Consider the following 13,070-nt stretch of genomic DNA (forward strand, 5'->3'; position numbering starts at 1 on the left):
CATACTCTCAAGTCAGAGTAACCATTCTCTGACTGCATGAGAACAAAAGCCAGCTTCCTTCCTTGGCACGAGAAGGAGTTAGGGAGCAATCCATCAGATTGTCCAGCTCAGATAATAGAGAGATGCTCCTACCAATTCAGGACAGACACTTGTCCCTTGCTGTCATTAAATTAGGTACTACATGAAAGCTGGAGCTTCCAAATAACCCAGATCAAAAAAAGAAAAGCCAATTTCAAGTGTCCCAAAGCCAAAGCAAGGAAAAAGCAGCAGGTAAGGCAGAATTCTGCTTCCCTTCAGATGCAGAAGACTTCTGGGACAATTTTCCTCTAGTCATGTGGCAGAAATTCATTGGGAGCTTCCTAAGAAATCTGCTCTTTTTAAATTATTCAAATTTAGACTCACCAGCCGGTGTGGCAGAAAGCAAAAGACGTCAGCAAGTCTTATTAACATGCTGATGCTATGGCTTCAGGAGTGTGCAGAATGTCCATTTGGATCAGGGCTAAGAGCACAGCATGAAGTTGCCATGGAAACGTGGGGAGGCCATTAATTAGCTATCACATGGAATCATCAGGAAGAATCTGGACCTCAGCAGCTTTGGCCTCCTCAGAGGCAAAGGGCACAGCCCCAGAGACCCCCCCAGTCAGGCCCCTGCACAGCTCCAAGAACAACCACATTCTGGAGCAGAAGTGTCCTCTTGAAGGGATGAGAAGTAGGTGGACAAGGAAAAGGAGGGTGCAACAAGCAGAGAAATAGATAAAGGATGGAGATAATTCCCCTTTTTCTTGCCCCTTCCCTTCCCAGGAAGCCTGGCTGCTCTTGCATAGAAGAACACAAGAGATCTGCTGCTTTTTGAGCTGACAAGGCTTATGCCAGTGACCTTGAAGACGTCAAGAGCAGCCCCAAGGCCTTGGCAAATTCAATTAATGGAGTTTGCATCTTCTTGGGTGGGCTGCACATGGGCTGAGGGAACTCCAATGCTCCCTAAAGCCATCCTGCTCCCTAAAGCCATCTCAGGCCATGCTAAACCAGGAGTCCCTTTTCCCCAGAGAGAAAGATGGGCAAGTAACAGAGGCTTCTTGGCCACTTGCCCAGCCTCCCTTCAGAGCCAGAATCCTGTAAGCAAGCTGTGATGGACTTCAGCTGCCATGGATGGGATGTTCTTTTCAGCTCTTTAGCCCACTTGCTAAAACATGGCTCAGGAGGACATTTGGCAGATGGTGCCTCCTGCACAGGGGTGTAGCAAGATCCCCAGCCTGGCTGCTCAGTCCCAGTGCTGCAGGAGACACGCTGGGTGCCAGCTCTGTGCTCTGTCTCCTGAAGCACTTCCCTTGAGGAATTCACCCTCATTGAAAGGAGGAGATGGCACAAGGAGGAGGTGCTGCAAGTCTGAGAGCAGAGACACAGGAGGATGGTCTGTGGTGTGTGCTTAGGGGAGAGGCTGAAGGGAGACACAGCAGACAAGGCATAAGGAGGTCATAGAGGAGGCATTTCCATGCTCTTTCTACCTTGGAAAATTTGAAATCATAGATTAACCCTGTTGGAGCCAGTCAGATTGTCCAAGAATGCACATATCAATCATCTCACCCCCACGATTTCTTTGCCTTAATCTAAAACTTCTAATGTCACCAGAATTATTATTAATCTGTGAATTAAATAAATATGGAAATCAGTGAGGACTAAAATACTATATGAAAGCTTTATTGGACACTTCAGTCCTTCCTCCTGAATTTTTAACTGGAACAAGATGGGTGCTTTGTACAAATGCATTGCTCAACCAAACCTTCCTTCAGCGTAACAAGAAAAAAAGGCAAATTATCCAAGTCTCTGCCCCTTGGATATTACAGACATCTCCAGGAACAGCCCCAGGTGCTGTTACCCATCTTTGTGTCCCCATCCTGAGTGTTTATCTGTAGAGCAGTGCAATCTTCAGGTGGCTCCAGCACTTGCTTGTAAGCCAGGAAGGAAATTTGACCTTGTGTAGAGACCTTAAAAAAACAGGTCAGGGGCTCTTCCCCAGGAGAACTACAAAAGGTATAGCTGGAAAAAAAATCACCACGGCAGCAGAATCTGTGGAGGGGCAAGATCTGGTGAGGTGACCCTGAAGAGATACAGGCAGGCATAAAAGAAATTGGAATACTGACCTCACTCCCCCAGCCCATTTTGTCTCTCATCACCTCCTCATTTCAGTTTTGGCTCAGTGATAACAAAGCCAGCCCATTAGATATTTTTATATATATAACACACATCATGCAAGCAGAGCTTAAAATAATATTTTAATGCTGAAAAAGTCAAATAAATCAAACTGAACAAAAGAAAGCAAAATGAGATGGGAAAAGCACAACAGCTCATTTTGTTTATTAGGCATGCTTTTGCCAGTGATAAATCTCTGTGAGATACCTTAACTTTTAACTACACAAGGGCTTCCAGTAGAAAATGTCCAACTGAATCATTTTGGCTGAAATTTTAGGTAAAGATTTCTTGACTGACAAACGTGGGAGGGGTATTACTTTTTGAGAATCTGAGTTAGCCCTGTGTTTTAATACTGTCAATCATGTTGTCTAGAACATAGATTTGAACAGGAAAGAGAAGCTCAGCTGGGCTGATTTTCCAAGATGCTCACACATCTCCTCAAACAGGGTGTGCCAAGGGCAGCTGAAGGTCAGGAGTTCTCAAAGCTGCTGCCAGGAACAGAGGAAAGAATGCCTGGATTTTGGTGCTGCTGAATTCAAGTGAGGGAGCCAAGAGACTGACTATGACATCAGAAACACAATTGCACCTTCTGTGTTTCTAGATGCAGGTTTTTGTTAAGTTTTGATATGTGTATATTACTGATCTTTTAACTTATTAGCAGACATCTATTAATTTATCCATTAATCTACATTTTGAGGGCTCCGTGACAATCCAAGTCTCATTGTGCTTATTCCTGGGCATACACTGAATTAATACAAGGTTGCCACTTACACAGACATGGTCAGTTTAGGACTGCTCTGACTTCAGAGGTGTGAAAAAGAAGCCCAAAAAGGACAGAGAGTGACTGGCTATGGCAAAGCCTGCCCAGAATTGTGAGCAGAGTCTCTGTGGAGTCTCAGGCCTAAGCCTGACCTTTGTATGGGGAAGAATGTCAGGGTGGGAATGGTTATCCAGGTGTGCTTTAGTTCCATAGCCAGTTCCTGGTGTCTGACTGCCCCACTCACACAGGCAGGGACTGACCTTGAGAAGGATGTGCAGTGATGTGCTGCCACAATGTGGTTTTTGTTTCAGACCTCTGACATCCCAAATGCTCGGGTCCAGCCTGAAGGACAGTTGTCACCTGATTTTGGGGTAAAGTGACCCCCATGACAGAAATTTCCTGGACATGAAGCAATCTTTATTTCAGACTGTTTTCTGGAGCAGGCTCCTTGACTTCATTCAGCATCTCCCTCTTTGTGGGGTTGTGCCATAGTTTAGGACTGAATCTCATTCTGCCATGTGGTGACAGGATCCTATTCTACAAATGTCAGGCATCTAAGGGCTGAGATCTGGCTTTCAAACTTCCCTAAGACATTTAGACTCAGGGTTCTGTTAAGATTCATTCCAGGGTGAGAAAGAAAAACCTGGATATTGCCTGAGTTGGATTTAGACACTAATTCTGACCTTTTGTGTTTTTACAAGCTACTCAATTAAGGTAGATCACTCCTGCCTCACTCCAGGATACTTGTGAACTATATCCAGACTTTCATTCCCTCTTGATATGAAAATCTAATCATGTTCATTGCTCAAAATCAACTCTGGTTGAAGACTAATGCAAAAAGGCTCAGCTTAAGCAAGCAGCTTGTTCAGGAAATGTAGATAAGAAACCCTGGCGGGTTGCTTTGAAAGTCAATAGACCTGGATTTAGGAGGATTAGTGAAGGGCTCAGTCCTGCAAGGTGCTGAGCACGATGAGTTGCACCACTGAGGGTCTGAACGTGTGTGGCAGATACATGAAAGTCAAAGGGACTGTTCAAACCCCTCAGAGTTAAGATAATGCCCATACATTATTTTGGCTGGAATTCAGAGTTCTCAATAACTGGTATTGTGCAGGGAGAATCCCAGCTCTCAGGGCTGAAAAGGCCCAGGAGTCCCAAGATCAAAAACCCAACTTGCCAGCCTGAATTAGTTTGCTCATCTGAGCAGCTGGTGGGGTGAGGTGAGCCTGGGCAGCTGTGATGGAAGGTGCACAGAGCCTTCCAGCCCCAGCTGAGCCATCACCGTGCACCCAGCAGCCAGCGAGGGGCACAGCACGTGTCCAAATGAGCACTGATTGCATCATTTCTTAATGAGAATTAATATCTCTGATGTAGCACTGAGGGACCTCAGTCACACACCAAGACCCCAGAGGAGCTGGCATTTTACTGAGACGGAAGAAAAAGGAGATCTGGTGTCACAAAGTCTCTCAGAAGAGCACTAATTAAGAGGAAAATGCATGTGGCACCATCTGAAGTTCCCAGTGGGTTTTCAGGGGTCAGTCCCATAAAGGTGGACCAGTCCTTCATCTGTTTTTTAGAGTGTTTTTTTTGCTGCCCCTGGAAATGTTGGACAGGAGCCATTGCTTTTACCATTTCAGTATAATTCCATTCAGAAAGTGTTTTTATACTTCTCTGATATCTTTATAGAGTGAGCAGCATTTCCTTCAGGTCAGCATTACTTGTGCATTTATTACAGGATCCAGTTAATAAAAATAAAGGCCAACAAATCCAGAACAAGAAATAACCTAAAAGCCAACCAGATGACACAGACAGGACCAACTAAAGCTCTAAAAATATTTGTTTAAAACGAGAAAGAGGACAGAAGTAGATATTGAAAGAGCTGCCCATGGTCGCAGAGTTAGGCAGTGACAGAGGGAAAGGAAGGAAAATCTAAAAATGGATCTCTTGCAGACAGCTGTGGTTGTACCCATCCCATGTCTGTGGTTTTCAAAGTCTGCACCTAAAGGAGCAGCAGTTAACTGGGAAATGTAGGCTTTGTTGCCAGGGTGAAGGGAGCTAAGGAACCAAAACCACATCTACTGTGTGACTAGCTGTGGAATAGCTCACCAGTTGTGAGCTCCAATTTATTTGAAATATCAGGCATTGGCCAGAGGCAAGGCATTTCAGACCAGGGTACCCAGCTGTTCTAATGGCCCTGGCATATTCTAACTTTCTGTGCTCTCCTGTAAAACAATAATGCCATTTCTGCCATCGTTATGCATCACAAATCAATCTGGCTGCTCATGAACAGCTCTGACCTGAATCTGTCACATTACAGCAACCTCCTGTAGGATTCCAGGTTTACAGCCATATAAGTGCTTTATTAGACATGGAAGGCTGTAATAAGCTGATTAAGAAACCTTTCTTTCCCTTTTTTTTTTTTCTTTAAAATACTTAACATACACTTCTCTGTCATCAGATCAGTACAAAATAAACCTGAAACTTCACCCAAAATACATTATGCAAAGAAATCTGTCACTATAAAAAGCCTGAACCACGCAGGACTCCCTGTACCAGCTCCTCTCTGCACCGCCTTGGCTGCATAAGAGGGAGTCCTGTTGTGGCAACTGTTAATTCTTTAAAAGCCTTGAGTCAAACCATCCTTTCTGTGATTCAGCTACTGCAAGACACATTTTCTCCCTAGAAATGCAGCTTTCTGGAGCAATAGTTTCATTCCAAGACAGGAAGTTCTAAAGTTAACTGGAAAGCAGCGTTCTCAAAGTTTTGGGTAAAAGGCAACCTTCCATCTTATTTCGTCTCAGGAATCTCAGGACAGGCTTCTTGAAGGGAAACTTTGGTGAATGATTTAGGAGGCAAGGGCTTCTCTGCTGGGTTTTGATTACTTCACGCCAGATGAGAGAGAACCAGCCAAATGCTAAACTGGAAATGAAGTGTTTCAATAATTTCCCATTACAAATGTCAACAAAAATGGTATTTTGCTGAATTTGCATTTCTGCAAGAGAAAACTGTTCAGCTGGGGAAAAATGAATTGGTCAGCTCTGTCAGCAGAGAGTGAGTTGAGAAGTGAAGTTCATCCCATCTGGGCTAATGGGGTGTGAAAACTTGGCCTTGCTGAGTACATGTAGACCTTTCTTAGTGCTCCTGAGAGGCCTGGGGGAAGGAGTGATCCTTGATTGCTCTGCCTCCTGTCCACACAGCTGGAATGTGCTGCTGCAGATGGGCACAGGGGGTGAAAACCCCGTGGGGTTGCTTTCTGTATTTCCAACTTGATTATCAGGCAGTCTGCAAAAGCTGCCCTCCACCACACATTTCCATGGCTAATGCTCCTGGGAGGGAATTAGCCATGAGGGCAACACGTCACACCTCACCCAAACTGCTCTAGAAAATGATTGTGTGTGTGTATTTGTTCACCTGAGTGGACGTAGCAGGGTTGTGTCCCAGCCCTGCTGGCACAGCCCAGAGGACACACCTCGGGGATGGCTGGGTGTGGTGGGAAGGAAGGAGCACAGTCTGTTCTGGTAGTGGGGAAGAACTGTCCTGGATAGAGAGAACCAAGCCTGGCAGACATATGGGTATCCAAAATAGACCTAGCAGCAAAATTTCCTGCAAACTACAGCAGTGTGCAACTGGGAGGGAGCAAGGTGGCTGCTCCAAAAGGAGCTGGCTACTGTGTGGGATGTGATGGCTCTGGATACAGGACCTGGGAGCAGGATGGTGGCACATACGGCCAAGCAGAACAGTGTTTTTGCAAAACAGAAGACAGCATTGTGAGGATCATCTGCAATATTTTAAAGCACGACTCGATGAGTTGGAGCCCAACTTGAAAGGTAGAGCAGGTATTTTGAGTGTCACATTAGAGCCATTGATGGTGGCAGGGTTTTGCAGTGTGTGCTCTGCAATCAGGGGACAAAAGCCCCAGATATTTCTGGTAATCAAAGCCCATCTTTTAAATCAGTTATTGAGTTTTTCCTCTTGTCGCAATCACTGCCCAGCACAAGCTGAATTACAGTGTTCTTTATTAACCAGCACTGCTTGCTTCACCTTAATTAGTGCAGACCACTGGAGTTAAGGTGAATGAGGTGAACATTAGATGCAATTTTATCATTGATGTTGAAAAGACAACCAAACCTCAACTCCTCTCTCTGTGAGTACCTGCCTTGCCTTTGTGAGATGATCAATAGCCCTTCCACTGGAGGGGGTGGGCAAAGCACCTTTCAGAACTGATAATTGTGCAGGATCCAAGTGTTTTCTAATAAAATCTTTCAAAACCTTCACAAAATTCTGACTGAAAGCCAGATTTCCTGGGACACCTATAATTATTCAGAGCATAAGAGAGAAGAGATGAGAGTTATCGGCTTGTTTCACCTATAGAGGCCCAATTCAAACAAGGGAACAGAAAGACCAGGACATGGATAATCAAAGGAGAGTGAAAGAAAAGAAATGATAATAATAAATAATAATAAAAGAACAAGGATCAATATCTTGAAGGGGAAAAAAAAGCATTTAATTTTACACAAACCATAAAGTGTACACACATTCTGTGATTTCCCAGAGGTCTCCTGACTGATTCTATTTTCTTGTAAAACCCACATCTTTACACACCACATCCCCAGCTCCTGTCTTTGCAATACAAATGTACATCCAGACTGCAGGACACCCCGAGAGATTTATTCCCATGATGCTGCTCTTCCTCTTCTCTTTTTTTCTCATGTTCCAAAGTCAAGTATTTATCTTTTGGCATTTTCTGTGCTTTACTTTGATCCCTGAAAGAAAGAAAATTCCTTTTCCTTGCCCTCACTCTGGAAAACCATGAGGACAGAGGCACTGTGGCTCTCAGTGAAGTGGCCAGCAGGACACAGGAAGACAATCAAATTCACACAGCAGATGGGAAGATGACTCCAAAATGATTGTTTTCCCCAAACTATGGCAACATGTCAACGTATTGACACATTCAAAAGCTTGGCATCCTGGCAGGAAAAATGCTAATTCAGGTTGAGGAAGGCACTGGGACATCTTCCCTTACCTTTGAAATTATCTGTTTCAAATTCACGGCTTATGTGTTATGGTATAGCGTTGTTTCTGCTGAATTATTTTGAAGATCTGGTCCTTTCTAGAAGAGAAGAGAGCCCCAAAAAAGTGTTTTATACACAGTAAAGTTAGGGCATCCCAGGCTTTTGTCTGCAGCTTTAGAGATGAATGTCTGTGTGAGGCCTGTCCTAAGTTTACCCTGATCCAAAGCTATTTTCCTACACCTAAATTTGCCTGGACTGTTGTCCAGACTGTGAAAATGATGGTATTGATCCCATCTCCTTGCTGACAAGGTGGATAGTTGGTGAAGCAGTAGGGCAGAGTGTGCAAAAAGAAAATTAAAAATCCAGCGATGTCCCCCTCTCCCACCACTGGCAAACACACCCAGGCCCCTCAGGCAGCTCTGCCTGGGTCTTCTGCCTCTGATGGAGCCACTGCTCCTGCCCCACATGTGACACCCCTGTCTGTGATGTTCCAGCCAAAGCTGTGTCCTCCTGGCCCCTCTGTTTTTTTTTTAAACTTGCTGGCCTGGGTAAACTCAGCTTATCGTCCTTTCACCTCCTATGAAGGGGAGAGGAGACCAAAAAAAAGAAAAGAAAAGAAAAGAAAAAGATTAAAAACCAATCAAAGAGGAGGGAAAATACCCACTTAGCAATGACTGGAGATCTCCTCAAATGTCCAGACAAGCACCAGACTTTCAGAGGTGCCTCAGTGAGAGCAGGAAGGACTGGAGGTGGGAGAGAAAGGGAAAGAAAAAAGTCCTTACACTGAAAACTCACTTGAAAGAAGCCAGGGAAGGTGGGTCTGAACCAGGCTGCAGCCACCAGTTTGAGCTGTGCTTATCACTCTGTATAGTTCAGGGAGCTTTCAGGTGATTGCTCTAAAAATACCTTATCTGCAAAGATTAAAAATAATTTCCTCCTTTCTATTTATTGACCTCCCTCTTTACTTTTATGACCTCCCACTCCCAAACATCTTCCAAGGATTTAAAAATAACAATCTGTCTTTCTTCCTCCCCACCTAATTTGATTAATGTACACAGCTCTGTTTAATTGGGTATGTGTGGAAAGTGAAGACCTGAAAGAGGAGCATTGCATCACTGGTCTGACCTCCCAGAGGAGTGAACAACACTCCCTGCACACTGTCCCTGGGTAAGTCAGTGAATTCAGTCAGTTTTGGGTGACTCAAATATGACCTGCTGTCCTCTGAGCTGCTGCTTTGCTGGTCTGAGGAAGAGGGTGCTAAGGGAAAGGGAGGCACTCCAGATGGAGGGCAGAGCAGAGAGAGCAGCCAACCACAATCAGGTGCTTTGTACATGGATTAATGGCTGTACTGCATCCCAGGTGCAGCTTTTCCTGGCTGTGCCTCCTGCTGTGTGCATGGCCCAATGTCTTCACAGAATGGGTCAGGCTGGAAGGGATCACAGCAGAGTCACCTGGCCCAACCTCCCTGCTCAAGCAGGGTCGTCCTAGAGGTCTTCTCAGACCTTGTTTAATTGTTGTCTCTCACACTGTGAAGTGTGTGAGACAACACACACTTTTACATTTACTTCATGTTGATCTTCTGGCAGCAACAGGAAGAAATCTTCAGCTCCTCAGAGAGGATGAATTCCACAGCGCTGCCACTTCAGACTGAATTGTTTCTTTACAACACCAGAGAGTTTCTTCAGACATGGAGTTACATAAGGGAGAAGGCTGTGCCTGTGGGAGCCCTGAGGTGCAGGTGTGGAAGGAAGGGCGGTGCAGGGTGTCTGTCCTGGCTGGATTTGGAAGGACAATTCAGAGTTACACTCTTCAGCCTTTGCTTGAGACAGGGTATTATTTAGCAAGAAATAGCATCAAACACTGGGGGAAAAGAGTCCAGCACAATGGATACAGATGCACTTCATTTAATTTAGTATTTTCCTGCTCCTCACTCCGTGATTGGGGACACAGAGAACAGCAGCCACTTCGTGCTGCAAGCACAGCTTTTTATAAGGACTTTGCAGTACCTTCTGCCCTATTAACACTTGCTGTATTCTACTCCCAGGCTTAATTATTCATCTTATACCCAAAAGTGCAGCAATGATTAAACTGAAGAGCAGTTAGGCATTTTCAAATTGAAGTAATGCTGCAGTGGTGGAGAGACGCGTGTTTCAAGGGTATGAGTTTGTCCCTCTCTCCGTGCCCAGATCTCCTCTCCACTGAGCTCTGCCTCTGTGCTCCTCCTCTGCTCAGCCTTTAAAGCACCTCTCTTTGTTCCCCTTTCTCCCCTCATCTCACAATTACATCTTTTAGCTCTCTCATGCCATTACCTTTCCCCTCTGTTGATTTGCCTCTGCAGCTGAATTTCCTCTATTGCTCTCTCTGCAGGCTTGGATCAAAGCCCATTGAAAACAACTGAAATTTTCTTACTTACTGTAGGGAGGTATTGTTGAAGGAAGGAAACATTAAGAATAACAAAATTGAACTGCAGTTTTCTGTCTGTGGATTAGGGATGGGTCAAGTGACTTTCTGTTTCCAACAGCCTTTAATTCCTCTGACTCCATGAAACTTGAGTAAATCATTGCAGCCCCATTTTTGAAGGGCAAAGATGTGCAGATTCCAGGAGAAAGCACAAAACAGTCCTTTGAAATGCCATTAACTGAGAAGGAAGTCTTCTCACCTTGCTCTAATTGTGGAAATAACTTGAGACAAATGCTGGTGACACTGAAGATGGCTAACTTCTGCCACCACGAAGTCAGGCTTTCAGTTTAACTAGTCATTTAAGACAGAAAGAGACTGTTACCTTTGGAGAATGACTCATCCCACCCACTTCAGACACTGTACATTAGAAGAGGTGACTCATGCTCTGGAGATTCCTCCCGTTCTCCTCACAGCCTGTACAAGAGGGCTGCATCACTTGCTTAGACATTTAAACTTTTACAGGACTAAAACTGGGTAAAATTAATCCTCCCCTAGCTGAAGACACCCAGCTGTTTCTGTGCTTCACAGATGGACACCAGAGCAGTGCTGCTCTGTGAGGATGCTCTGCAGGATGGACCTAACCAGTCTTGTCCTAACCAGGTCTGAAGGAATTGATGCCCAACAGGCAGTCAGCCCAGGTACAAGCTAAATCCTCCAGGGAGACAGCAGGAATTCCTTCTGTGCTTCCTCCTACAAAGCAGTAGGTGGACACTCAGTGTCCAGCTTCATTTCAAAACCTCTTCCTTCTCTTTTGCTGCCCCACTTGGACATTGCACCCCGTGGTGCCTTCATTTCATTGAGCTTCTCATCCTTTGTCACCTCATTCTATGTTGATGGTTCTAACAGGTTTGGCTTAATGTCCCTGACTTAACTAGGACATCCCAAGATCCTGGGCAGGTGGGAACAGGGTGTAAAACCTGGTTTTGTTTTCCAAATGTCCCTCCAGCTGGGCTGTGGTCACACTCTGTGTCTCTGAGTGGAAGGATCCAGTCTAGAACTTCACACAAATATTGTAGCACAGCCAGTCCTCTGGTAATAGAGCATAAGAGCAGTGCCCAGACTTTTCATTTCCAGAAAATCACATGATGGGAACAAAGTTAGGACTTGCTCCTGCTCTCTCTTGCTCATAGCTTCTCCCATGCATTTTTGTTGAGGGCTGCATCAGAATATTCCTTTATAGAACTGACCTGAAGACAAATGCACACAAGCTTTTCTTGCCTTCCCACTGCTATCTTGGAGGCAAGGCTCCAGTTTTAACCGTATGACACAGCAAGATAAGCCTTATAATAAAAAGCAAACAATGCAAGGCCAGCCCTGGGCGTCCGAGCCGCGATCTCTGTTTGTTCAGCGTTTTCCCAGGAGGTTGTGGGAGATACCTGTGAGTGAGGCTGAATGCAGAGAGTCAACTTTGCTGCAGCAAAGAGCACAGCATTCTGGGTTATTAAACCATTTGTCTTCCAGCCCTGGGGAGAAAGAGTTTGCCACAGGAAGTCACAAGTGGGCTGAGTTTGTGTATCCCAAGCCTGTTTCTCCCCATTCTGCTGCATCCCCCAGCGTGGCTCCGTTGTGGCACGAGCACCAACTCTGGTGAGAAGGGAGCAGGGACTGAGAAAGGCAAAAGAAGGATGTGCCTGACAGTTTTTGAAACTGTGACTGGCTTTTGTCTGTCTCATCTCCAGATCTCCCCACAACAGCGTTTTTTGATAAGTTGAGGGTTTTTCTTTTTTTTCAACACAGACTTAGAAAGAAGAGTTAATACTGTCAAAAATTTCACTTTTGGAGTAAACTATATTCTCCATGGTGTGATAATACAATATGCTGTTAAATTCTTTTACTCAAGAGGGAATAAAGGATATTTGAGCATAAATGCATTATCCACAATCCACAATAGCACAGCCTATACCCCTGTGGATAATGCTATTAGTGCTACATTTCAAATTAAAAAGCATATGCTCTTCTTTCAAAAACAAGGGAGTGCTGCCCACTGCCTTCACTAGACTAAGAACAAAAGCTTTTAAAGTGATAAAACAGCATTCATTTGATAAAAACAACCATCTGTATCTGATTTAGATAAGTGTTCATATTTAAAGACAAATTGCTGTTTTGGGAAAATGAAATACAAGTGGGAAGGTTGACTTGATCTGACCACAAATTGGTGTCTGCTGTCCCCAGCAGCCCTAATCCAAATCCTGACAATAAACCCTGACCTTGAACAGCAAGTCTTGTGCAAGGGCTCTTTAAATCATTTTCTTAAAACCCTTCAAATAAACATGTTCCCAAACTCACCCTCTGCCTTCCCAACTTATTAGTCTGTATTAGTTAAAGTGGGATGCTTATTAAGGGTTTTTTTATATCTTCAGAATAATTTGGAAAGACACCAAGCTCTTAATGTACCAGATTCTCATAATGCAATGTGATATTAACAAACATCAAACTCCATCAATGATCTGTGCAGCAGGCACCCTTAAAGCATGTAATTAAGATAACAGGAGATAACATCAGCCACGGAAAAAAAGAGAGCGGAGGAGGGAACACAAATGGAGTTTTTCTGAGGAGGCTGCATTGAGCCCAACCTTTTGAGGTCAGGACATAGCAGCAACATGGGAACACTGCAAATGGTGTGGTGATGGAGCACCAAGCTGAGATGGGCA

The sequence above is a fragment of the Vidua macroura genome, chromosome 21 (genome assembly GCF_024509145.1).
Source record: "Vidua macroura isolate BioBank_ID:100142 chromosome 21, ASM2450914v1, whole genome shotgun sequence".
In the NCBI taxonomy this organism is placed as follows: Eukaryota; Metazoa; Chordata; class Aves; order Passeriformes; family Viduidae; genus Vidua; species Vidua macroura.